This window comes from Pogona vitticeps, chromosome 1, assembly GCF_051106095.1.
Source record: "Pogona vitticeps strain Pit_001003342236 chromosome 1, PviZW2.1, whole genome shotgun sequence".
Classification (NCBI taxonomy): Eukaryota; Metazoa; Chordata; class Lepidosauria; order Squamata; family Agamidae; genus Pogona; species Pogona vitticeps.
In genome coordinates, this window is record NC_135783.1 from 9,370,202 (window position 1) to 9,397,557 (window position 27,356).

The 27,356-nt window shown below is 43.5% G+C and overlaps 1 long non-coding RNA gene across 1 annotated transcript in view; it reads right to left on the reverse strand.

Moving 5' to 3' along the window:
* Positions 1–21,117: 21,117 nt before the first annotated feature.
* The window catches only part of LOC144584922 (uncharacterized), a 470,554-nt gene continuing 464,315 nt past the window's right edge, over positions 21,118–27,356 (reverse strand). Inside the window, exon 2 of the long non-coding RNA XR_013539411.1 lies at positions 21,118–21,416. This is a non-coding gene — a long non-coding RNA (uncharacterized LOC144584922). The remainder of the gene's footprint in view (positions 21,417–27,356) is intronic.

Below are 27,356 nucleotides of genomic sequence, written 5' to 3' on the forward strand. Positions count from 1 at the left end.
TCTCAAATTGGCCTTCTCAGCCACACTAGATGCTGATCCCTTTATTCAGAGCATGTTACCATAGTCTCTCGAGACTGAAGGATGCCAATCTCTAAGAGAGGTATGGGGCTAAACTTCACTTACGCCCAGGAATGTAGATTTCCTCAACTTTTTGGGTTTCTCTCAAAATTCTTTAGATGCCTATTTCAAGGTGACTCTCTCTATGACCATAACTCTGCTGATTTCACACCGTGCCAGTACAGTCACCCAAACAGGTCTACATACGCTGCTACCCACCACCATGCTCTTCTGTGTTGCAGAATTTTGAACTGTGGTTAAGTTTCTTCTAGCAGAAGTGCAGGGATTAAAGAGGAGAATAGCTTCAAGTTCCCCAGAGCAGACCACCGACCACCGCTTTTTATTCATCAACAGGCAATTACAGTCTCAATAACGCACGCTGAGACTGCAGAATGATTTTAAAAATAATAATTTACGGTGAAGAGATAACAGCAAACTAACAACATGGCTGACTGCTTTTAGCAACAGGATGCAATAGATTCACTGCTTCCAACAGACTACTAACTGGCAACAGACAAAAGGAGAGAGGGGGAAAGCTCTTAGCAGAGAGGTGTGGCAGTGTAAGATCAATTGGGTAGTGGTGTGGGTGATTGACAGTCACACCAGCCCTGAAAGGTCCCGCCCATTTACACTTACTAAAGGCAGCATACGAGGTTGCAATAACTCCAATACTTTACTTCTTTCATCCAAGGAAGCAGAATGTTGGAGTTATTGCAACCTCGTATGCTGCCTTTAATAGGTGTAAATAGGAGGGACCTTTCTGGCCTGGAGTGACTGTCAATCACCCACACCACTGACCGATTGATCAGACTCCAGCCCAGAAAGGTCCCTCCCATTTACACCTACTAAAGGCAGCATACGAGGTTGCAATAACTCCAACACTCTGTTTCCTTGGATCAAGGAAGCAGCCACATGCTGGTCACATGGCAGACATCAAGCAAAGAAGGGGAAAAAACAAGCCATGATTTTGCAGTATGAAAAAAAGTGCATAGTTTTCACCCAATTTTTTTTTTTTTGGCAAAGGTATTTCAATGTTTCCTGTTCAAAATTTAGCTGGCACACTGTATGTTTAAACCCAGCACCTTGACTTATTTGTCAACGCTACAGGCTACCGTTGAATCTTATCAGTGCATCGTTCTTCTCTTCTGACATTTATACAGTCTGGAATCCAGAAATCTCGGTGTTTGGACAACTAAATTATGGCTTGTCATTTCAGCCTCGAATGAGAGACAGGTGTTTTGTTTCAGAGTAATGCTCCATTCAGACGGCCAAACGCATGCTCTTGTTTTCATTACATCTTCCTTTTGCAACCTGGACATTGCTGACAATCCAGACACCTCACAGTCAATTCCTAGATGAACTTTCATAACCTCTCAATCAAATGTACATATTGAAAAATGATTGAGATTAGTCAATTTCATTTTTTTCCTTTAAAAAACAGATTTTAAGAAATCATTGACAGAGCAAGAAGTAAGATTGCATTTATGAATATGATGTTAAAATGATATACCGTTCAAGACCTGGAAAATGTGCTTGTTAAAGAAGTTGCTTGAGAAATTTTGTACTGTTGTGTACCTCTGGGCAAAATCTTTTTCATGCCAGTGTAAGATCAAGTTACACCAGCATAAACATGGAAGGTGTGAGTCCCGGTAACAAGGAATATTGTTATGAAATTGCACAATCAGTTGTGTGTCCCCTGACCCTGAGGATCATATTTCTGCCTCCGTGGTAGTTCAAATCTCACAGGTACAACCTTGACTTCCTTGCACACAGTTGCGCAACAGGATTTGGCAATGTCCTTCAGCACCGTGCTTCTCAAACTGGGTTTCCCAGGTGTTCTTGGACAGCAATTCCCAGAAATCCTGGCCAGCACAGCAAGGGGTAAAGGCTTCTGGAAATTGTAGTCAAAGAACATCCGGGGATCCTAGTTTGAGAACCACTGCTCTAACACAATCCTTCATATTGCCGGCATTCAGACAACCATGATTGTCTCAAGTTAAGGATACGGAAGTTCGCCTTCATTCTCTGAAATTATGCTTAACTTACTGATTTCCTCCTGAAATTAGATTTGCTGATGCTATTGTTCTTGTTAAAATAGGGATGCACCAACTAGCGGTTGAAAGAGGTTACATTTGGGATCAGATGCTGCCAAATCCTCCACGCTGTGTGAGAAGTTATGGGAGGTGTCATCAAAAAACAAACAAACCCGTCTGTCTGGGAATGGGTAGTAAAAGTAGAATTAAGACAGATAACACCCAAAAACAATCATATTGTGGTGCCTTACAGACAAACGGGCTTAGAACAGAATCATAGAATCGTCGTAGGGTTGGAAGGGACCTTGGAGGTCTTCTAGTCTAACCCCCTGCCCAAGGCAGGAGACCTCATACCATCCTGGACAGATGGCTGTCCAATCTTTTCTTGAAAACCTCCAGCGATGGGGCACCCACCACATCAGGAGGCAAGCTGTCCCACTGCTTCGTGGTTCTCACCATCCAGGAAATTCCTCCTTCTTTCCAGGTTGGATCTCTCTCTGATGAATTTCCACCCATCGGTTCTTGTCCTACCCTCGGGCACAACGGAGAATCAATTGATGCCCTCTTCCCTGTTGCAACCCTTCAGATTATTTCAGTGTGAGGTTTTGTGTGATTATGATCCATCCTTCAGATGTAGGGATTTGCAGAAGAGGCCCTGTTAAGAATACCAACGGTTTCAGTGATCCAGCCAACAAACACACAGAAGATGGCCTTCTTCTGTATGGCTCCCAGGTTGTTGAATATACGCCCTTGAGAGCATCATTCTGTTCTGGCTCTGACTGATTATAAGAAGGAATTGAAAACACATAATTGCAAACTGACATACGAATTCTAACCTACCCAGTACTGCTGTTTCTAACTGTATCCTCTGTTAGTTTTAATGGCTTTAATAAACTTTCTTGATTTTAATGTGTGTGTTTTTTACAGTGGGATTGGTTTATTTGATTTTATGATTTTTTAAAAAAACCTAAATTTGGTTTATTTGACCCAACTCCAGGAGGCAGTGGAAGACAGGAGGGCCTGGCATGCTCTGGTCCATGGGGTCAGGAAGAGTTGGACACGACTTAACGACTAAACGATGACAACAACAAAAATTTGGTTTTACCTGTTTTTAGTGTTTTAAGGGTCTGAGGATTCCTAATGTGGAATAGTGGATAGAGGAGGACTCTTGAGGACAAGGTTTGAATCCCCACTTGGCCATGGAAACTCACTGAGTGAATGGAACTGGCAAAATATCTCACTTACCTTGAAAGCCCCTCTTAGGGTCATTGTAAGTTGGATCTGACTTGACAGCACAGAATGCACAAACACAAAAATGCCTTGAGCACTTAAAAAAAAAAAAAAACGGAGAAGGGTGGTATGTAATAATAATGAAATGTCATAATAAGGCTTATCACTGGCTGGGTAGCTCCATGGTTTAGGTCTCTGGTTGCAGAGCCAGACGTTGGGTGTTCGATTCCCTACTATGCCTCCTGAGAAGAGAGCCAGCATGTGTGGGCTTGGGTAAGCTGCATAGTCCTAAGATACCCCCCCCCAGAAGAAGACAATGATGAACCACTTCTGAGTATTCTCTACATGGAAAACCCTGAAAAGGAGCCCCAATCTTCTCTGGTGGGCGCTCATTCAGAGGTAATGTCCTGGCTTCGCTACCCTGCCTCAACACCATAAGTTGGAATTGACTCAATGGCACATGAAGAAGAAGAAGAAGAAGAAGAAGAAGAAGAAGAAGAAGAAGAAGAAGATGATGATGATGATGATGATGATGATGATGATGATGATGATGATTGATTATTATTATTATTATTATTATTATTATTATTATTATTATTATTATTATTATTATTATTATTATTATTATTATTATACATTGTCAGGGTAGGGATTCAATGGTGATGGACACAAAGACAGATAAAGGCAGTTGCTTCCCACAAAGTTGATTCAGATAAAAAGAAACCTGTCCTGGTTCAACATCTTATGTTTTGAGGTAAGCTATGCTCCCCTGGCAGATGGCAAGCTACTCTAGCTATGTCGTGGTGTTTATGTAATCGGTATTGTCAGACGTTGAGCTGGATAGCAGGAAAAGAATTCTTAACTGTTAGAGCAGTACAACAATGGAACTCTGGAGGTGGTGAGCACTCAGACACTGGAAGCATTCAAGAGAAAATTGGACAACCCTCTGTCAAATATTTTTTGATTTGGATTTCAGCATGGAGCAGGGGGGTGTTGTACTGCTCTAACAATTAAGAAGTTTTTCCTGACATTCAGCTGGAATCTGGCTCCCTGTAACTCGAGTCCATCATTACACGTCCTGCACTCTGGGATGATTGAGAACAGATCCTGCCCCTCCTCTCTATGACAGCCTTTCAGGTATTTGGAAAGTGCTACGTATCCTATCACTTCTCAGTTGTCTTTTCTCAAGGCTAAACATGCCTTCCATGTGGTTCTTTACCTTTAAAAATTTGACTATCACGGGGCATCAATTCACATGGAGGACCCCTTCAGAAAAAGGATTGTCCCCCAGCAGCCCTTCAAATAGAGTCCCCCTAAAAGAAACTGAAATGAAACAAAATGAATCCAAAACAAATAAAGCAAAGCAAAAGCCACAACGTGTGCCCGCCCTTTGACTGGTTTACACTAAGGAGGTCAGCGAGCGTTAGCAATCTGGAATGATCCCAAGTCTGAGAGTGGAGCGATGCCCTATTTAGCCTCGCGAAGCTGGGGTCCTCCAGTTCGGCAATAGTTCCGAAGGCCGCTTGTCTTTGTTCATCACGAACATGGAGTCTGGAGTTCGCCGATGAGCCCGAAGCATCCCCCTCCACCCCCATTGCCACCGCCTCTTATCCTGCCCAGCGCCTTGCAGATCCTCTTCTTCAGAGCTGGCTTGCAAGCCTACGCTGCACTGCCAAAGCTCCCTGGCACCCAACCAACCTTTGGACTTTCATTCCTTTGTTTGTGCCACTAAGCAAGCCAAGCAGAGGCTGACGAAACGCCCGCTTTGAAGGGCTGACCCACTGGCAACCTTGCTAGTGACCTGGAAGGATCGCCTCCTTGAAGAAATTCAGGGACTCATTTAATTTGGAGGCTTAGGCTGGATTTGAAGGGAGGGGGGTTCAGAAAAAGAAAGCACTTTTTTTTTCCTCTCCCTTTATTCTCCCCTCCAAGATTTTGAAAATTTATTGATTAGGGTAAACAAGGTTTCTGCTTCATAAGAAGTTGGGATGTCATGATAGATGCCCGCTGTTGAGATGTTATCTTTCTGTTCTACTCCCTCCCTCCCCCTCCAATCAGCATCTAATTGCAGTCAGCCAATCTGGACTCACTGAAATAGTGGCACAGGTGTGAAGACTATCGGGGAAGAATAACAATACTTCCATATTTCTACATTTCATTCAGTGGCTCCCAACCTTGGGTCTCCAGATGTTCACAGAAATCCTCGGCAGCATAGCTAGTCATGAAGGCTTCTGGGGGTTGTAGTCCAAGAACATGTGGGGACCCAAGGTCGGGAACCAATGATCTAATTAGATCAGGTTTCAAGGCCCGGAAAGGTGAGAATGAGTGATGAGCGCGTAGACAGCCCTCCTTGCCACAAGGGTGAGGAATAGGAATGGAAGCACACATTTGTTGAATTGAAACTTGCCTTCCTTCCTCCCTTCCTTCTTTCTTCCCTCCCTCCATCCCTCCCTCCCTTCCTTCCTCGCTCCTTCCCTTCCTTCTTTCCTCCCTCCCTCTCTTCCCTCCTTCCTTCCCTCCCTCCCTCCCTTCTTCCCTCCCTCCCTCCCTTCTTTCCTCCCTCCCTCCATTCTTCCCTTCTTTCCTCGCTCCCTCCCTTCCTTCTTTCTTCCCTCCCTCCATTCCTCCCTCCCTCCCTTCCCTCCTTCCTTCCCTCCCTCCCTTCTCGCTCCTTCCTTCCTTCCTTCTTTCTTCCCTCCCTCTCTTCCCTCCCTCCTTCCCTCCCTCCCTCCCTCCTTCCCCTCCCTCCCTTCTTTCCTCCCTCCCTCCATTCTTCCCTTCTTTCCTCGCTCCCTCCCTTCCTTCTTTCTTCCCTCCCTCCATTCCTCCTTCCATCCCTTGCCTCCTTCCTTCCCTCCCTCCCTTCTCGCTCCTTCCCTTCCTTCTTTCTTCCCTCCCTCTCTTCCCTCCCTCCTTCCTTCCCTCCCTCCCTTCTTCCCTTCCTTCCTCCCTTCCTTCTTTCCTCCCTCCCTCCATCTCTCCCTTCCCTGTTGGCACAATCTAAGACTGTTCCAACAAAGAAAAATGGGAGATGTCTAAAGAAACCAGAATGATTGACTAAAGAACTTTCAACTCAGCTAAGTGTAAAAAAAACATGTACAAGAAATGGAAAAACGGGGAAAGCGCCAAAGAGGAATACAAGCAACTAGCTAGTACATATGGGGGGGGGGATGGTAAGAAAAGTTAAAGCACAGCACAAACTTAGGCTTGCTAGAGAGATTAAAGATAATAAAAAAGGATTTTTTAAAAACTTATGTCAGCAGTAAAAGGAAAAAGGAGACGATAGGGTCTCTGTGTGGAGATGATGGCCAATTACTAACAGGGGGTGGGGAAAAGGCAGAACTACTCAACACCCTCTTTGCCTCAGTTTTTTCCCAAAAAGGAAAATAGTGCTTAACCTGAGGGATGAAGAACAGGTAAAGTAGTGTGGGAAATGCAGCACAGAATAGGTAGAGAAGTAGTACAGGATCACCTGGCTACCCACAGATGGGAGGAGGGCAAATGTTGTCCCTATCTTCAAAAAAAGGGGGGGGGGAAGAAGATCCAAATAATTATTGCCCCACCAGTCTGACATCAAATCCTGGAAAGATTCTAGAGCAGATCATTAAGCAGACAGTTTGCAATTACTTAGAAAGCAATGCTGTCATTACTAGAAGTCAACAGGGGTTTCTCAAAAACAAATCATGTCAGACTAATTTGATCTCTTTTTTTTGATAGAGTTACAGGGACGTGGTGGCGCTGCAGGCTAAACCACAGAAGCCTGTGCTGCAGGGTCAGAAGACCAGCAGTCATAAGATCGAATCCACACGACGGAGTGAGCGCCCTTTGCTTGTCCTAGCTCCCGCCAACCTAGCGGTTCGAAAGCATGCAAATGCAAGTAGATAAATAGGGGCCACCTCGGTGGGAAGGTAATAGCATTCCGTGTCTAAGTCGCACTGGCCACGTGACCACGGAAGATTGTCTTCAGACAAAACGCTGGCTCTATGGCTTGGAAATGGGGATGAGCACCGCCCCCTAGAGTCGACCACAACTGGACAAAAATTGTCAAGGGGAACCTTTACCTTTACCTTTACAGGCCTGGTGGATGAAGGGAACGTTGTAGATGTAGCATATCTTGATGTCAGTAAGGCCTTCAACAAGGTTCCTCACTATATTCCTGCAAAGATGCTAGGAGAATGTGGGATAGATAGTGCTACTGTTAGGTGGATTTGTGATTGGTTGACTGACCGAACCCAAAGGGTGATCACAAATGGCTCCCCTTTGTCCTGGAAAGAGGTGACGAGTGGGGTGCCCCAGGGTTCTGTTCTGGGTCCCGTGTTATTCAACATCTTTATCAATGACTTGGATTAAGGAATAGAGAGTATGCTGATTAAATTTGCAGATGACACCAAATTGGCAGGGGTTGCTAATTCCCCAGAGGACAGGATTAAAATTCAAAATGACCTTGACAGATTAGAGTCCTGGGCCAAAACTAACAAAATGAACTTCAACAGGTAGAAATGTAAGGTCCTACACCTAGGCAGAAAACATGAACTGCACAGATATAGGATGGAGGACACCTGGCTAGACAACAGTACCTGTGAAAGGGATCTATGAATCTTATGAATCTTGGTAGACCACAAGCTGAACGTGAGTCAGCAGTGTGATGCAGCTGCCAAGAAAGCCAATGCGATTCTTGGTTGCATCAATAGGAGCCTAGTGTCTAGATCAAGAGAAGTGATAGTACCACTCTATTCTGCTCTGGTCAGACCCCACCTGGAGTATTGTGTCCAGTTCTGGGCACCTCAATTCAAAAAGGATGTTGACAACCTGTAAGGTGTCCAGAGGAGGGTGACTAAAATGATTAAAGGTCTCGAAGCCATGTCCTACGAGTATGAGGAACAGCTTAGGGAACTGGGAATGTTTAGCCTTACAAAAAGAACGCTGAGAGGGGACATGACAGCCATGTTTAAATGTTTGAAAGGATGTCATGTTGAAGAGGGGACAGGTTTGTTTTCCAGGGCTCCAGAGACTAGGACACGGAGCAATGGTTTCAAACTACAGGAAAAGAGATTCCCTCTGACCATTAGGAAGAACTTCCTGACGGTCAGAGCTGTCTGGCAGTGGAATAGGTTGCCTCGAAGGGTGGTGGAGTCTCCTTCTTTGGAGATTGTTAAGCAGAGGCTGGATGGTCATATGTTGGGAGTACTTCGATGAATGTTCCCACATGGTGAGGGGTTGGGCTGGATGGCCGCAGCGGTCTCTTCCAACTCTATGACTCTATGACTCTCTCCCTTCCTTCCTTCCACCCTCCTTCTCTCCCTCCCTCCCTCCCTCCCTCCCTCCCTCCCTCCCTCCCTCTCTCCCTCCTTCCTTCCTTCCTTCCTTCCTTCCTTCCTTCCTTCCTTCCTTCCTTCCTTCCTTCCTTCCTTCCTTCCTTCCTTCCTTCCTTCCTTCCTTCCTTCCTTCCTTCCTTCCTTCCTCCCTCCCTCCCTCCCTCCCTCCCTCCTTCCTTCCTTCCTTCCTTCCTTCCTTCCTTCCTTCCTTCCTTCCTTCCTTCCTTCCTTCCTTCCTTCCTTCCTTCCTTCCTTCCTTCCTTTGCCAATGAGCTTTGAGCTGGCAGGATTAATTCTTTCAATATACAAAGGTGCCAATATGGCATGATTCCATATACAGAGGCTTTAATTCAATTTCACGTATGGATAAAGAGGTTGGACATGACTTAACAACTAAACAACAACAAAGAGGGAGGAGTTACACTAATCATCCCCATATTAAACTGAGGACTTGTCTACATGTCATTTCTGGAGTCCGCAAGATCAGGCTAAACGGAATCAGTAGCTGGTCCACTATGCCATTTGGTGTGATCCTTACATTCAAATGGTATACAGACCTCAAGCAACCTTATTTGGCCTGCTGTCAGTTTGCTAATATCATGAAGGAATTGAAGAAGAGAGCCACTTCAGGATATTGGCAAATTAGAAACTTCCTCAGCTCCATGGAAGGTCCAAGACAGGGATTTTTAAAAAGTGTATCCAGGCAGTACATAAGCACTGCATCACTTAAAATGGGGGGGAAAAAAAAGCTAAATGGGAAACTTTTTCCTGGAAGCAGGAGACAGGAGGGGACAATGAGAGAGATTTTTATTTGCTTTTCTATTCCAGTCAAGAGCCAGGCAAGAAAACATGCACAAAAATCCCCTCATTGCCCCCTCTTATTTCCAGGAGGAAGTTTCCAGTTTAACTTTTTTTTAAAGTGATGTAGTACATATGTGCTGCTCTAATACACTGCAGACCACACAGCGGGCTAGGCATCCCTGTACTCAATTTCCTAGTCTCCCTCTGCTGTCCTAATGTTGCTTTTCTTGGCAGATTGTGAGAATTATTGGCATACAAACTTCTTGTCATGCAGTAGAAAAAGTTCAGGGACCTACACAGGAGAATTAGCTTCAAGTCTCCCCTCAGTAGACCACTCCTGATTGCTTTGCTCTCCTCGACTGGCACTTACTGTCTCAATAATTAACTCAAAGACACTGGTAGGAGGAAAGAATAAAATGTTCCGTTTACTCACAGTTCTTCATAGATCAAAGTAAACAGCATTCTGTAGGAAAATGTGAATTGGTTATATGAACAGAGCTCAACTGAGTAACTAGCTTTCTGAATGAATGACTGAACGGAATACTTCTGACTCTCTGACAGACTACCATTGCTCTAACTGTCTTCAGATTCTCTGACTAAAAAGACCAGGAAAAGAAGGGTTAAATTGAGAGGCATGACTTTCCAAATTTTTTAGGCAGAGAGGGAACAATTGGCCGCTACTGGATGGATTCGCAGTCAGCCCTGTCCAGAAAGGTCCCTCTTAGCCAAAACCTCTTAAAGTCAACCCATGGGGGTTGCAAGAATTCCAACAGCATTCAAGCTGGCAGTTCATCCGGAGGTGGGCCGTCCTCTTCTCAGACTGTCCCATTATTGGCACTGGATGATGGCAATCGCGTCCCCGTCCGTATGATGAAGATGATAGAAAACAGCCCATTCCCAATTTTCCATGGAGCAATCTTAAAGCTTGCTTTGCTTCAGAAATGTCTTGCCATAACTGCACCTTGTCTTTGAAATGAAGGGGGGGGGGGGGGAAACAACAACAGAATTCCACAACTGGTTTCACGGAAAATAAAAACAAACTGAAGAAAGGATGGGGGGAAAGGGTGAACCAAATCTCCCCCCGGGGCCAGCTTCTGGCGGCAAACCGTTTCCCTAGAACTGTGTCCAAGAATAATCTAGTAAAAATGTGGACAGAGAACCATCGACCTCGGCTTTCCCCAAAACATATGCAGCTCTGATCGGTCTGGAATTTCAAGAAAAACAAGGTCTTGAACCCTAATCCTCAGACACATAACAAAGCACACTTCACAGCTGCGATGCACGGCAGCTATCAGCTCGGAGGCCTGAGTGGGTCCCCTGACAATGCCTCTTTTATCACCCAGAGGACAAATATCTAGACAGCAATATTTTCTGCATGAATGCGCCGAGCATCTCCAACAACTCTTGACTGAAAGGGAAAACTCAGCCCAGACTGTTTGCTGAATGATCATTTTAATTTACGACTCGATGTAAATCTAAATGAACTGACACCCGGGCTCGGGACGGACAAAAAAAACAATCATCATGAGAAAGAAAGAAAGAAAGAAAGAAAGAAAGAAAGAAAGAAAGAAAGAAAGAAAGAAAGAAAGAAAGAAAGAAAGAAAGAAAGAAAGAAAGAAAGAAAGAAAGAAAGAAAGAAAGAAAGCTAATATTGCAAAATCATTACTGTAATGTTGTGTCGGTACCTCACGAGAAAGAGGGAGGTGGAGCATTTCTGCAATTCGATTTCCATAATAAGTCTTGTAATTTGTTTGTTTGTTTATTTATTTATTTCCCATGGCTGATTTATTAAACTGTGGGGACAATGGAAGACCATCGAGGGTGGCTCGATTTGAAAACATTTCATTACATCTAATCGCAAACGGCGTTATCTCCAAAGGCAAAATAAAAAACAAAAAAACTATCTGGGACTAGACAAGACGCTTGCAGCTGAAAAAATGGGGGTGTGAGGGGAGCTTTAAAAAGGCCGGTGAATTGACATGAAGGCCGAAATTCAATCTCAGTTATTCGGTGTTGCAAATAATCTTGGTGGGAACAATATATTGAGGTGGGGTGGGTAACACATATAATCCATTATACTTGTCTCGACCAGCAGAATTAGACCTCAGATAGCATCTTTATGTGGGGGATGTAAAAAAGAAAGTGGAACATATTTACACATGTGGTGGACTTGTGAAATGAGGAGGAATGAATGGTTAATTTTAAAGAGATTATGGCTATTACGGGTATTGATGTACAAATGTGTCCAAGGATAACTTTGTTGAATACCGTTAATAGCAACCAACTAAAATGGGAAGGATGGGGTGTGGTGGTGCAGCGGGTTAAACCACCGAAGCCTCTGTACTGCAAGGTCAGAAGACCAGCAGTCGTAAGATTGAATCCATGTGACGGAGTGAGCTCCCGTCGCTTGTCCCAGCTCCTCCCAACCTAGCAGTTCGAAAGCATGTAAAAATGCAAGTAGATAAATAGGTACCACCTCAGTGGGAAGGTAATGGCGTTCCATGTCTAGTCGCCCTGGCCACGTGACTACAGAAACTGTCTATGGACAAACTCTGGCTCTACGGCTTGGAAACGGGGATGAGCACCATGCCCTAGAGTCGGACACGACTGGACTAAATGTCAAGTGGAACCTTTACCTTTAAAATGGGAAGAAAAGGAATTATTATTATTATGGCAATGGTGGCAAGGCTGTTGTTTGCAAGGAACTTGAAAAAGAATAATCAACTTAACATGGACGAATGGTATGAAGAAATGTGGACTATGGCTATTAATGATGAACATATGAAATTAAGATTTTAAAGATATATGGGTGATATATGGGTGATTTTAAAGATATATGGGTGTTTGTGTTTGAGAAAGGGAAAAGTTATGCCTCTGGACAAGAATCATTATATTTCTGGAGGGAAACAGGGCAGCTATAAAGTATAAAGTAGAATAAATAAGAGAAATAAGAGGGTGTTGGGGAGCACAAGATGGAACCCGTATGTTATATTTCGTGTTTGTTTGGGTTTTTTTAGTTGATATGTTCCTTTTCTGATTTTTTTTTAAAAAAATTTTGATGTTCTGTTTTTGGTTGTTTTATTATTGTTGTATAAATCAATCAATAAAAAAATAGACCTAAATTGTAATAAAAATGTCAAGCACCGGGAGTGGGGAAAACAGTCTAAATCTTTGTGCTTAAAAAAGAAACAATGAAAAGTTTTTGTGTTGTAGAGGTTATGATTTTGCTAGACAGTGAAATACATCTGCAGGTAATGTTTGGTCCCTGATCCAACCCTTTTGTTGTTAATTTATTGCTGCTGCCGCATCATGATTTAACTTTGTGAAAGCATGTATCGATCTTGTTATTTAAGGAAGTTATGCCTCCTTTTATAGGGTTTTTTTTTTTAAAAAAAAGATCCTAAAGGGTTTATGAAAGTACTCAAGGCAACACTTAAGAGTATCGTGATTGCTAAATTGGGATCTTTTATCACTGAGCACTAATTGGCACCTTCCAAACGGGAGCATCTCACCAAGGGCATCCTCTTCCAATGGGTGTGTGCCATAGTGCAAAATGCTGCCCCCTTTAGAAAGGAAAAACAAAAATAAACCATGAGTTCAGGAGGAGCAGAAAACAAAGAGGAAAATCATGGAAAAAAAGTACTGTACTGGGATAAAGAAAACGTTATATGGATGGTGGGGAGAATACTGATAACACCCATGCAGAGCAATGTGGAAAGTGTACAAGACCTGAACTCAATATCTTAATTTCCCAAGTCATTCACAAACAACAAAGGTTTCCAGTTCCTGGGGGTCTTCTATCTCTTGCTTGCAATGACAAGAGTAACAGGAACCTGGTGTAATCCAACAAGATTCCAGAAGATTTAGACCCACCTCACAAAATCAGTGACTTCATTATCTCTCTCAGTCAGAAGGCTTTCAAACTGTAAGGAAGAAATGGACCCCATGTTGCAGGATGATGATCAGCTCTAAGGACTGCAGAGCATGGCCTTATAAGGATATAAATCCCTGCTTGTCTTGTTCTCTCACACATGAGAATGAGATACTGCAGCATTTTTGCCTCTGCTCGAAAAGATTTTAAGGAATTGTCTGTGTTCTCGTTAGAGTCCGCACAATGCCAAGAATTATATTTCTATAACTCTATAATATTTTTGTGTGCATGTAGTGCCAAAGAGTGCCATACTGTTTAAGGTCTACCCGTGTCACTTGTGAGAGCCAGGAGGTGAGGCTGAGGAGCCTTACGCCGAAGGAGGCCCGGAAGGAAAAGACAAGAAATCGGGCCTTCTCGGCGGTGGCTCCTCGCCTCTGGAATGACTTACCCCCTGATATTCGCGGGGCTCCCTCGCTGGGTATCTTTAAGAATCAATTAAAGACATGGATGTTTCGGTAGGCCTTCCCATCAGATAATTACTGACGCCTTTTCTTTCTGCTTCTATTGTTTCTCTTACTCTGTGTATGGCTTTTATTATTTAAATTGTATATTTTTATTGTACTTTTTATGATTGTTAGCCGCCTAGAGTGGTCCTGACCTGACCAGATAGGCGGGATATAAATAAAATAAATAAATAATAAAATAAATAAATGAAGAATAATGGGCTCAAGCTACAGGAAGACAGATTTAGACTGAATATCAAGAAAAACTTATCTGTAAGAGCAGTATGACAATGGAACCAATTACAGTGGTGCCTCGCACGACGATTGCCTCGTGGGGCGAAAAACCCACAAGATGATTGGTTTTCGCGATCTCTATGGTGCTTTGCAAGACAGTTTTTTCTATGACCCTGCTTCGCAAGATGCTATTTTTTTTGGAGACCGATGCTTCACAAGACAAATAAATTTTGATCATTGAAATGCAAGACAATTTTTTTAACAAGACGACGATTTTCGCGGAATGAATTAAAATCATCTTGCGAGGCACCACTGTACCTCAGGACATTGGGAGCGCTCCAACGCTGGAGCCATTCAATCGGGCAATCATCTGTCAGATCTGCTTTGGTTTGGATTCCTGCATCGAGTAGGTGGTTGGACTTGATGGCCTTATAGGCCCCTTCCAACTCAATTACTGTATTTTATGAGTCTATGGTTCTATGACAATACAGGGCTCCCCTGAATGTTCTGATGTTTATGGGGCCTGGCATCTTTATTTTCATTCCTTTACTCCTGGGCCACACCACTGATCCCTGCTTGGCTATCAGATTTTTGTCTTTTGTCAGTTCCGTTATATCATACGGATGTTCTGCAATGTGGCTGTAACAGATTCTGCTACTGTATCACACATTTCAGGATGCACGAGAGTCAGCAGCCCTACCTAAGTTGATAATCTCTTCCCTCAAATCTGGTCCAGCGTACACTTCAATCCATCCCAGTTAATTCTTCTCTGATGCTGGTTAAAGAATGGAAGCAGACCAGGAGAGCCTGTGAAAAATGCATTTCATGGAGGGGAAAGGTGGACCCATTCGTGACACATTAGGATGGGCCTGTTATTTTTTGAGCTTTTAAAGGTCAGTTGCAGCAAAAGGCAATGATTTATTTTATTTTATTTATTGCAAAAAAGAATGTCATCAGAGGCAGACACTGGGAGAAGACTCTCTTTCCTGGTCTTACAGAATTCAGGTCATCTGTCCACCATGGAGTTCTGGGACATTTTAAAGTTCAACAATGTTGTTTTCAAGATGGACAACATGTTTGCCATGACAAGGGAAGGATGTTCATTCCCTGTTGAACAATGAACTATCTTTTGTTTTGTTCTGGTCACTGCATCTGGCAAATGACACTGTACAGCTGGAGAAGGTGCAGAAAGGGCAACCGCAATGATCAAGGGCATGGAATAAGCCCTCTTTGAGACCCTGTTCGGGGTTGTGTTATTTGGAGGAAAAATGAGTAGAGGAAAATATGGTAGGGTGGGAAAAAGAGAAGTGAGAAGCTTTCCTGTCTCTGTCGTAGTACCAGAACCAACTCAGTATGAAACAAGACATCTACCGAATTGTCGGTTCACACACATATAGGTACAACTGCAGGTTACAGTGCAATGAGGAGTATCAATGTCTCCCATCTTGAGTAGCTTTAAAAGGGAACTATGAGAACTCAGTGGCAACTAGTCAGGATGGCTATGATTTGCCTCGAGAATTATGAGCATTAAGCTGCTAAGAAAAGTAAGATGAAGTTTCCTCCTATAGGGGAAGAAACAGGCTGCTAGTAAGTGGAGCTGTTGTAATAGCCCCAAAGCAACTTTCTGAAAGGGGATGTAGTATAAATATGTTAGAATATTATATTGTGCAACTCAGCATGTACAGTATATATATGTGTGTGTGTGTATATGAAAATGACTGAGATGTGTAAGAACCCTGTAACCAATCGGAATCTGTCTGATGTTAGCCAATGGGTTTTTGAAGGGTTTAACTACCAGAGAGAAGAAATAATAGTTGGGATGAGGCTTTGCCCTCCCACCCCAGAAATAACGAGGCAAGACACAGATTGTTGGATTAAAACTTATCCCACAACTTCATTAACAATTTAAATTGTATCCCCCCCAAATACAAGGGGGCCTACCGCAGTGTGAGTTCTGTCTGGATAATCGTAGATTTCTGGACACTTCCTAGAGCAGGGCGAGATCCTGTTACTAATTGTGTTGAACAGCACGCCTTCAGTTGCTCTATGAAATGGTACTCCCCCAACCAGCTCTTCCTATCGAGCCTCATGACCCTAAATGGGCAGCTGGCAGGGAGTTCCTTCCCTAGAAGACACCTCTCACCTGCTAGTTGATAGGCTAGACCTGCCAGTGAGATGTCCTAATTTTGGGCAACCCTGGGCCAACATGAACTCACCCCTACTTTTCCCATCGCACTACCCACTATGGCTAGTGGCTATTGATATGCCCCAAGCCTGCCACACAAGCCGAAAATATCAGCTCTAAGGCCCCCTTGTAGGTCCTTAAGAGGCCCATGCCCAACTCCAATAAGTGCACACTGTCGCTCCAATATAATTTGGGCTGGCGACTCACAATCTCAGGATGCAAGATCATAGATCCCAACCCCGCTCTCATTGCCCGGTAACCTTCTCGATTTACACCATGCCGTTCCCTGCCTATCCTACTAGGCTTGCAGTCCGCTTGCCAAGCCCTCCGTGGGATCATAGTGGACCAAATCCGTGTCAGTCGTCCCACTCAGTGGTTGGTCCTGGGACTGGTCCGTTGTCATCACCCTGCCTTCCTGCGTGCCTTCCACCTGAGTTCCAGTGGCCGTGTTTGAGGAACTGCCTTCTTCAGAAACCACTTCAGCCGTCACTGGACCTGTAGAACACTCCTTCTCCAAAAGAGCAATTCGAGACATCATCACCTCACCCAAGTGCTTGAGCTTGGCCATCTTACAGGCTGTAGACTTCCTTCTTGATCTCCTGGGCATGGCAGCTCTAGAAGCCTCCCTGGCAAGGTCCCTTTTTCTCTCCAATTCACTCAACTTAGCCATAATAGCACTATAGTCGGGCCAGTCTTCTTTCTCCGATGAAGAAATGGCAGGTGCTGCTCTGGGTGGAGCCTTGCGTTTAGCAGGCTCTTATCCCTTCTTATCACCTTGCCCTTTTTTGGAGCCCATAATAGCTGGATTTGCTGCTATTTCTTTATTTATTTGTTATTTCTTATTGTTACTATATTCAATGTTATTCTATTCCAGCTTAACTACTTATAAATATTTTATTTATTTATTTATTAATAAACTTTATGCTATGTAATTATTTGTTTATGGCTAAAATATAATCAAATCAAAAGTACATCCAAACTGTTTGTCAGCAGGAGACACAACACCAGCCTATCTGCCTTACTAACACTTTTTTTGTAGTACCTAAGGAACAACCGTAGGTACTTCGGTACATGTGGTGGCGCTGCGGGTTAAACCGCAGAAGCCTCTGTGCTGCAAGGTCGGAAAACCAGCTGTCGTAAGATTGAATCCATGTGACGGAGTCAGCGCCCGTCGCTTGTCCCAGCTCCTGCCAACCTAGCAATTCGAAAGTATGTAAAAATGCAAGTAGATAAATAGGAACCACCTCGGTGGGAAGGTAATGGCATTCTGTGTCTAGTCGTGCTGGCCACGTGACCACGGAAACTGTCTATGGACAAACTCTGGCTCTACGGCTTGGAGACGGGGATGAGCACTACGCCCTAGAGTCGGACACAATTGGATTAAATGTCAAGGGGAGCCTAAGGAACAACCTGCAGGTGGTGCCATGCCCACCCACTGCCTTTGTTAAGCTCTCCTCTCCCCCCCCCTTTTTTTAAAAAATTGCAATGCCTCTGAAAGGACTACCAGGTGGTGCTGTTACTTAACTAAAATTTACTGGCCCTCAGAGGCAATGAAAAGGGAAGGAAACAATAAAGTCAAACCAGCCCAATTTAAAAATTCATAAGAGAATAAAGGGGGCTGGGATGCGAGGGGGGGCACACAGCTACCAGACCACAACCAAAACTGTAGAGAACAATTAATAAACCCAATCTAAGAACAAGCCCTACCACCTTGCTTAGTTCTCTCTTCTTTCTATTTATTTTACTTTTATTTATATTTTGTTTATATATTTATATATATTTATATTTTATTTACTTTTATTTATTTATATTACTTTTTACTATATAATTAAATTATTCCTGCAAGCACACAACACAAACACAATAAACAAAACAATACAGAAAAAAACAAACTCCCCCTCCCAGCTAAAAAGCCTGAGGGGGGTAGAGAATATTTTTAGCACCCCCCTTTGCACCCCAAATGGAAGCTAGCCCACTAATCAACATCCACAATCAATAAAAAAAAGTAAAGAAACTGAACGAGATCAAAGTCATTCACTCCAAAGAACAGCAACATGTGGGGGGTCGCCTCCAGAGAAAGCTGCCACATGCGAGAAATCGAAAGAAAGTTTGAAGTGGCTGCACGCTCACTCAACTGGCAAAAGAGGCTGAGCCAAAGAAACGGGGCCTTTTTGAAAGCTCCGTCCTCCCTCCCCTCCGAAAGCCGCATCACCGTTGTGATGCCACTTTCTGAGCGGGAGGGCAAAGGATCCCTGCCACGGCAGCAGAGCGCAAAGGCAGAACAGACATGTTCCACTCGTTCTGCTTGTCTGTTAGCATGAAATTTATCTGTTGAGCAGCAGAGTGTTTTTTCAGTTATGATCTCTGCTATAAATACAGTCGTGCCCCACTGGACTATTACCCCGCTCTATGACGAATCCGCTTTACGTTGATGTTTTTGAGATCGCTTTTGTGATCGCAAAACGATGTTTTAAATAGGGTTTTTTTTGCTGCGCGATGATCGGTTCCCTGCTTTGGGTTTCAAAATGGCTGCCTGTTGAAGAAAATGCCCCCCCGCTGTTTTCTAGGATGGATTCCTCACTTTACAGGCACCGAAAATGGCCACCGTATGGAGGATCTTTGCTGGACGAGCAGGCATTCAGCCCGTTGGAATGCATTGAACAGTTCTCAATGGGTTTCAATGGGGTTTTTTATTTTGTTTGACGACGTTTTCGCTCTACAGAGATTTCGCTGGAACGAATTAACGTCATCAAGTGAGACAGCACCGTATGTTATTAAGGAAGCTATTAGGAAACTCTTATGAGTCTGTAAAGCACAAAATGTTCAAGTAGTCAGGAAGGAAGGAAGGAAGGAAGGAAGGAAGGAAGGAAGGAAGGAAGGAAGGAAGGAAGGAAGGAAGGAAGGAAGGAAGGAAGGAAGGAAGGATGCGGACAGAGAGCCAATCGTATGAGGAATGTAAGACATACTAAAGGTCTATAATTGTGTAAACATTTGGCACTGGGAGAAGAGGTTCATGTTTAAACAGTGAAGCTCATCAATTCTTATTGCAGCTTTTTCAAAGTTTATGGCCTATCGAAAGATGTGGAACCAATAGCAGGGTTATTCAAATGTCTCAGAATTCACATTAGATCCCATTCTCTTTCACTTTGGTACAATATGTGGAGCCTTTGTTCTTGTTTATTTTTACTGGTCCGGTTAAAATATCTGAAGCGTACGTTTGAAGTGTGAGCGGAAGTCTCCTGCCTTTGTTTGGATACAATCCTCAGAAAGGAAGGGGCTTCCTTGGCAAATGGCAAGCAAAAAAAAGAGAAAAAAAGAAACAAAGAATGAAGGGGGGGGGAGGGGAAATAAGAGCCAGTTCAGGGAAATGAGAAATTTTCAGAAGCACGGACGTATGCGTGATGGTAGTGGAGCGCGTTGGAGGCAAACATATGGTTTAAATGCTCCAGCCTATTTCAGTTCAAGCTGAGAGAGTTGAGGACGGTTGGTTTGGAGATCCACTTCGCTGCTCACTCCTACTGTGCCTGCCTACTAATTGCATCTCATGTTTGTCAATCAAATATTTGCAATTAACAAAAAAATATTCCCTTAAGAGATGTAGAGCCGAGGCTGGCTAAGCAGCCACTGCCTTTCTGTTCGACGCTGTACCGGGAAGAAGGGGAGGGGTGGAATCCCACGGTGATCATAAGTTCATGAAAATATTCTGTTGCTGATGACACTTCTTGAAATTTCCAGTCAAAACATTAACGAGGAGAAAAAGAGTTGCGCAGGGGCTTGTCGGAATGATCTCTCCCCCCCCTTCCTTTCTTTCAAAAAAGAGAAACTTTGATCTCCAAGTTTCTGACCCATTTTCCACCTCAGAAGCTTCAATCTCCGCAAATGTCTAGCACTTTATTTTTCAGTGCCCAAGGAGAAGAGTTGCTTGGGCTTTTATTTAACTCCAATTTAACTAATCCTGTAAAGCCCAACCCGACTGTAACAAGCAAGCGAGCGCTTGGAAGGAAGCAGATTGGAATAATTAGGCTGATGGGAGGTTGAAGGAAGCAATATATCCTCAAAAGCTGGGAAATACCATTCATATTCTAGGTACTGGAGAACGTCCATATGTAATCCAGAAACTGAAAAGAGGGAGAGCATTCTCCCACCCTGGTGTCCTCAGTCAGAAAGTATCCACAGGAAAGAACTAATAATTCAACATAAAATTTCTCCATCTTTCTCTCTTGTTGTTGAAGTCTATTCCAGTGGTTCTGGGTTCTTGGGTTACTCAGGAGTTTTGGACTGCAACTCCCAGAAGCCTTCACCACCAGCTGTCCTGACTGGGGTTTCTGGGAGCTGCAGTTCAAAAGCATCCGAGTAACAAAGGTTAAGAACCACTGGTCTAGTCAACCAACCTCAGTGGTCCACCAACTTCATAGGAGGCATGCCTTCTTCTTCAACCCCAAGCTGACATTCTCTATACCTGAACAGTTTTTATTTCACATGAAACAGCTAGGACGGTATCCTGTTGGGCCGGTCTGCCTGTGCTACAGGAATGATGTCATCAGCAGTGATGGATTCCTTTTATGACCGCAGAATGCACGCAACTTTGTTGGTAGTTCATAGAATCACCACCTCCTAAGTAATTGGTTCTGTTGTCGTACTGCTCTATCGGTCAAGAAGTTTTTCCTGATATTCAGCCTAAATGTGGGTTCCTGTAAAGTTGAGCCCATTATTATGTGCCCCACACTATGGGATGATTGAGAATTGATCCTGTCTCTCCTCTGAATGACTGCCTTTGTGGTGGTGGTTGTTACATGCTATCAAGTCACTTCCAACCTTTAATGACCCTCTATAAAGGAAGCAGTGGTCTTGAGTTTCCAAGACGGTGCTCAGTAAACTTGGAAACTGATTTTTGTTTGATTTTTTTGTCTCTGTATACTTGCCATTGTTAGCTTTAAATACTGTATTTTAACTATGTAAGCTGCCAAAGAAGGGCAGTGCCAAAGAATGTTCCAAATACTGTACAATTGCACTCATTTCACACACTAGCAAGGTTATGCTCAAAATCCTCCAAGGTAGGCTTCAGCAGTATGTGGACCGAGAACTCCCAGAAGTACAAGCTGGATTCCAAAGGGGCAGAGGAACTCGAGACCAAATTGCTAACATGCGCTGGATTATGGAGAAAGCCAGAGAGTTCCAGAAAAACATCTACTTCTGCTTCATGGACTATGCAAACGCCTTTGACTGTGTGGACCACAGCAAACTATGGTAAATCCTTCTTATAAAAGACCCTGATGTTGGGAAAGTGTGAAGGCAAGGGGACGACAGAGGATAAGATGGTTGTACAGTGTCATCAAAGCAACCAACATGAATTTGACACAACTACAGGAGGCAGTGGAAGATAGGAGGGCCTGGCATGGTCTGGTCCATGGGGTCACGAAGAGTCGGACACGACTAAACGACGACGAAGCTGCCTTGGGTCCTTTTCAAGGAGAAAGGCGGGTGAAAAATATTTTATCAATCAATCAATCAATCAATCAATCAATCAATCAATCAATCAATCAATCAATCAATCAATCAATCAATCAATCAATCTATCTATCTATCTATCTATCTATCTATCTATCTATCTATCTATCTATCTATCTATCTATCTATCTATAGTGTGCGGTGTTTGTTTTGGTAAATTCATATTAAAAGCAACCTGAAACAAAACAATCCTCCTCTTTACTTAACCTAGATGAATATTCTTAGAATCATGGGTCTTGGTGGGAATATTAATCCCACTCCCCCCTTCAAACAGACCATGTTCAACACAAATGTAAAGTACAACTTGAGTTTCAACCCGAGAATTCCTGAAAGCAGCTGCTAACAATGTCAGTGTCCGTGAAACAAATCAGCACCATGGCTTTCCCGCAGCTTCTAATTCCCTGGCAAAAGCAAGATGAAGCTGAGCCCTCCGAACAATCCAGCCGTCCCCCCTGATTGTCTGTCCCTTTATCCTGAAAGGAAGCAAATCTCATCCCGAGAAACGTAAGCCAGTGGAGCACAAAGAAGCAAGACAGCTGAGCGGGGGCCTTTTTCTCACAGATAACCACTCCAGCGGCCCGTCCTGGACCTGGGCGCCATTGACAAAGAGAAAAGAAGGCACGCATTGGCATGGGGATCGCCCGGCTGCCCAGGTGTCTCTCCACGTGGTCATTGGTGTGCCCATGGAAAGTGGAACAGATAAAGGGGAAATCGCAAAGCTGGTCAATGCAGATAGCAGTGAACGAAAGTTGGCCTCCACTCGTGACAAAATAGTATGTTATGAGGGAGTGTGTAAGAAAAATAAAATAAACAGAGGCAAATGCATTATTCCTCTATGAATATCCACAAATGATTCGGGTTGAGCCTGTGTCAGAATTGTTGCATACAAGCTGAGATCTTCAAGAAAGAAACTGTCTTGTATTGAACGGTATTGTTTATATGCATTTTCTTGGTCATTCGTTTGTCCAGCGATTCCTTGACGATTTTTTGCTTTGTTTTATTGTATTCGGTCCTCTGTTTTTGAGGATTGTTTGGCATGTAACCAATTTCCAAACGTACACAGCAGGAAAGGTCCATAACAAAATTATATGGACCAACAAAAGATCAAGCCTATCCAGGTATTAAGATCTTCGGAGGAGGCCTTTCTCTTGTTTCCACTAACCTCATAGGTGTGTTAGGTGGGGATGTGGGAGAAGGCCTTCTGTGTCGCCACTCCCAGACTGTGGAACTCCCTCCCACTGGAGGCCAGTCCGGCCCCATCTTTGCTGTCCTTCCGCAAACAGGCAAGACCTTTCTCTTCAGGCAGGCTTTCCTTTAAATGATCAATTGCCCAAGGGGATTTTTTTTAAAGGATCATTTTATTCTATGTTTTACTCGCAAGTAAGCTTGCACTTATTATGAGTTAGTTAGCTAGCCTATTGTTTATTTGTTTATTTGTTTATTTGTTTATTTGTACATACATACATACATACATACATACATACATACATACATACATACATACATACATACATACATACATACATACATACATACCCTGGCTTTCACCTTTCTTAAAGAGGACCCAAGGTGGCTGTACATTAAAAGACAATATTTAAAGCTAAAAACACCAAGTATTCAAATATTAAAAATGAACAAATAAACACGACACTGAGAAATGGTGAGGAAGGGCAGCAAAGATGGGGCCAGGCTGTCTTCCAGTGGGAGGGAGTTCCAAAGTCTGGGCGCGACAGCAGAGAAGGCCCTCTCCCAGGTCCTCATCTAACACACTTGTGAAGGTGGTGGGACTGAGAGAAAGTCCTCCTCTGATGAACTTGACACCCAAGCCAGCTCATAATGGGAGACACGGTCTTTGACATAGCTTAGACTCAAGCTGTTTAGAGGTTAGAAGCAGCAGCAGAGTTGGGCATGAACTGGAAAAATAACATTCATGGCTAATAACGAACCACGAACCACCCCCAAACCCTGGAAAAATGAACCAGTTCATCATCATCACTATCAGTAGTAGTCGTAGTTGTAGTAGTCATAGTCATAGTCATTGTTGTAGTAGTAGTTTTATTTATATGCCACATTTCTCCCAACAAGGGACCCAAAGCAGCTCACAAGATTAAAATTCACACAATTAAAAAACACAATAAGTTAAATATGAAAAAACAAATTAAACAAAATATGGTTCAAAATTAAATGAAAAGATTAAAACATGAAAACATGGAAAAGATTAAAATCGTCTGCCAAAATGGAGTTCTGGGATTCAGTTGTAATAGTTAAAAGCCTGCCTGAAGAGATGGGTCTTTAGCTTTTTTGGGAAGGATAACAGGAAAGGGGCCATCCTGATCTCGTAGTTCAGTTCTTGTTGTTCATAGCTCAGTTCTTGTTACATCCACTGGTGGTGAGGTTAAGAATGATAAAACAAAAAGATGTCATGCAATGAAAAAGTGGGGAAAGGGGAATGAAAAGCATCAATGCCTTATAAAGAAGCCTCTGAGCCAGCTCCAGAGGGGATTGACAACTTCACACTCCAATGAAGGCCAAGATCTCTCCTGCATTCTCTAGTGACAGAGGGTGTCTGAGTGAAGTCACCAGGCTACAACAGGTGCGGTGTATGTTTCTTTCAGCTGCAGTACAGATCGAGGAATGTGCACCAGTGTAACTAGCATGTAACCTTAGTTTGCTTTCTTGAATGTTCTTTTTCTTCTTAAAGATGGACTCGGTTATACTATTCAAAGTTACATGTATGTATGCATGTCTGCATACATGTGCAAATACAGATAAAAGTGCCTTCTTATATGAATTCCAACTGGTTAATTTTTGGATGTCTTCTTGTGCTCACCACATTTGGTTTCTCTTGTCTTGTTGGGGGTATCACTGACAAAGTTCATAAAAGTTATCTGCTACTTGTTATTTTTTTCTTCCTTTCTCTGGTTCGGAGATGGGCAAATAATTCTGGCAGAAATAATTCGGATGCTGCTCTGAAAAACTGCCCTTCACCTCAAGTCATAGCTATTTGTGTTTCCCTGTTTAAAGAACCAGAAACACAGATAGCAGCAGAAATATGAACAAGAAGTGGACTGGAGTGTCTCCAAGAGGCCACTGGGCTGGTCGGTCACCGATCTGGGTGTCCTTGTCTGGGCATCAATCATGTTCAGGAGTTAGCCAAATACCAGCGATTATAGGATAATGTGAGAAGACACTTTAAGTATCTCACTGAGTCTGCTTAAGCCATCTCTCTCTCTCTCTGAGACGGATTGCATTGGTCTCACAGAGTTGGGAGGGTTTCTGATTAGCAGGGGATACAAAACACATGCAGTGGTGCCTCGCTTAACGAGCGCACTGTATAACGATGAATCCGCATAGCGATCCCTTTTTCAGGATCACTAATGCGGAGGCATACCGACGGTCGCAATGGGCAAAATTCGCATAGCGACAATCGGTAAGCGTTTCGCTTACCGATCTTTGCTTTGCGATGCCCGCGGATCAACTGTTAGGCAGTTCCAAAATGGCCACCGGAACCCCCGAAATGGCCGCGTGCAGCATTTTCACGCCCTCCCCTCGCTTACCGGAATGGATTAACCTCGCTATGCGAGGCACCATTGTAACTGCAACCTCAAGACACCGTATGAGGAAAGACTCAAAACATTGGACATAGTTAGCCTTGAGACTGAGGGTAGATATGATACCACTTTTAAAACACTTGAGAGCTAGTCCTACAGAGGAGGGGCAGGATCTGTTCTCAGTCATCCCAAAGTCCAGGACATGTAATCATGGACTCAAGCTATAGGAGGGCAGGTTTAGGATGAATATATGAGGAAAGACTTCTTAACTGTTAGATCAGCATGACAATGGAACCAATCACCTTAGGAGGTGGTGAATGCTCCAATACTGGAGTCATTGAAGAGAAAATTAGACAACCATATTTCAGATTTGCTTTGATTTGCATTTCCGCATTGAGTAGCGGGCTGGACTCGGTAGCCTTATAGACTCCTTCCAACTCGATTATTCTATGATTCTATGGTCTGAGCACATTTTTCAAGATGGGAATCACACTCTTCTCTGCTGTCGGAAAAATGTTGCATTTTACCGGACATCAACATCAAGTCAGTGCTAGTGAGTGGGACGCTTCCACCTCTCTCCCCCCCCCCCACAACTTGGCCGTTTTCTTTGTCCCACTCCTGAATACTTGCAATCTCTGTCTGAATTAACTTAGGAACCATCTTTCTGAAGCTGGGGTATTCCTGTGGGCTACAGTTTTTGCTTTTTGTTAATTTATGGCTCAACGGCAATTTTATGGCTACTTGAACTTTTATTTCTCCATAACCTATATAACCAGGGATGAATGGGTTTTGCTACTAGGATAAATGATACCTGAGTTGTAAAATGAGTCATTGGCAGTGCTTCTTTTCCTCTCTTCCCCCCATGGAACTGAAAGTCAGAGAACTGGGATGTGGCTTCTGGATTCTTCAAAAACAGTGTCAAGGCCTTTAGTTCAACAACAGGACTGAAATCCTTCTGCAGAAGTAGTCAGAAGGGCTGGTTTCTGTCAGCTGAGCCTCCTTCCTCACCACAGCTGTCTGCTCAAAATATAAGGTTTCTGAATCCCATTTCTTCCTCATGTTGTAGTGCAGATGTGAAAAATATTTTTTTAAAGAGGACTGCTGGTTGGGAGTTCGATTCCCCTCTTCTGCCTCCTTGACTGGGGCTGGATTCAGTGATCCAGAGGGTCCCTTCCAGCCCTGGAGTTCTAAGGGAAAAAAAAGAGTTTGTTTTTAACGATTTTTTAAAAACTCTCGTCATGCTGAGACGCCTTTTCAAGACTTCCTCCGGCACCATGATTTCTCGATTTCCCATGAAAATAAGTCAATATATTTTGTATTGTATTTTGTTAGGATTAATTTTTACTCTCTTATTTCTGGAGTCACATATATGCTTTTCCCTCATCGGTTATTGGTTTGTTAAATATTGTTTGTTTGTTATGTATGTATTCTCCAGAAAGCTCAAGGTGCTAGTCCACTTTGTCCTCACAATAAGCTTGAGGTAGCCCACCACAAGACAGCATTTATGGCTCAAGGTCTCCCATTGAACTTAAAGACCAAATTGGGGGGGGGGGTTTGAACCCATGACTATTGACTATCCATCCTGTTGGAGTTTTACAGCCTCTCATGCTGCCTGAAGTTTGTTTGACTGGGAGGGACTTTATTGGCTTGGGGTGATTGTCAATACACCCAACACGAACCAATAGTCTCTTCCGGCATCTGAATTCAAAGAGAGCCCTGTCTCTCTGCTGGGTGCTCTTTCCCCTCTTTTTAGCCTGTTGAACTGCTGAATGGCTCAGTAGTTTAAGAGGTTGGGAGTTTGATTCCCCACTGTGCGTCCCTGACAGGGGATGATGATGCATATGGTCTTTTCCAGCTCTGCTGTTCTAAAACGATTGTGATGATGTTGCCAGTTTTTGCTGTTGATCTGTTCACAATTGTAAGTAATGAAATGTTTTTTTTTTATTCTTTCTCCAACAAATGTCTCAAAGTGAGTTAGCGAGACTGTAAGGACAAACAGGGCGACGTGGTAGTGCTGCTGATTAAACCACAAAAGCCTCTCGGCAGCAAGGTCAAAAGATCAGCAGTT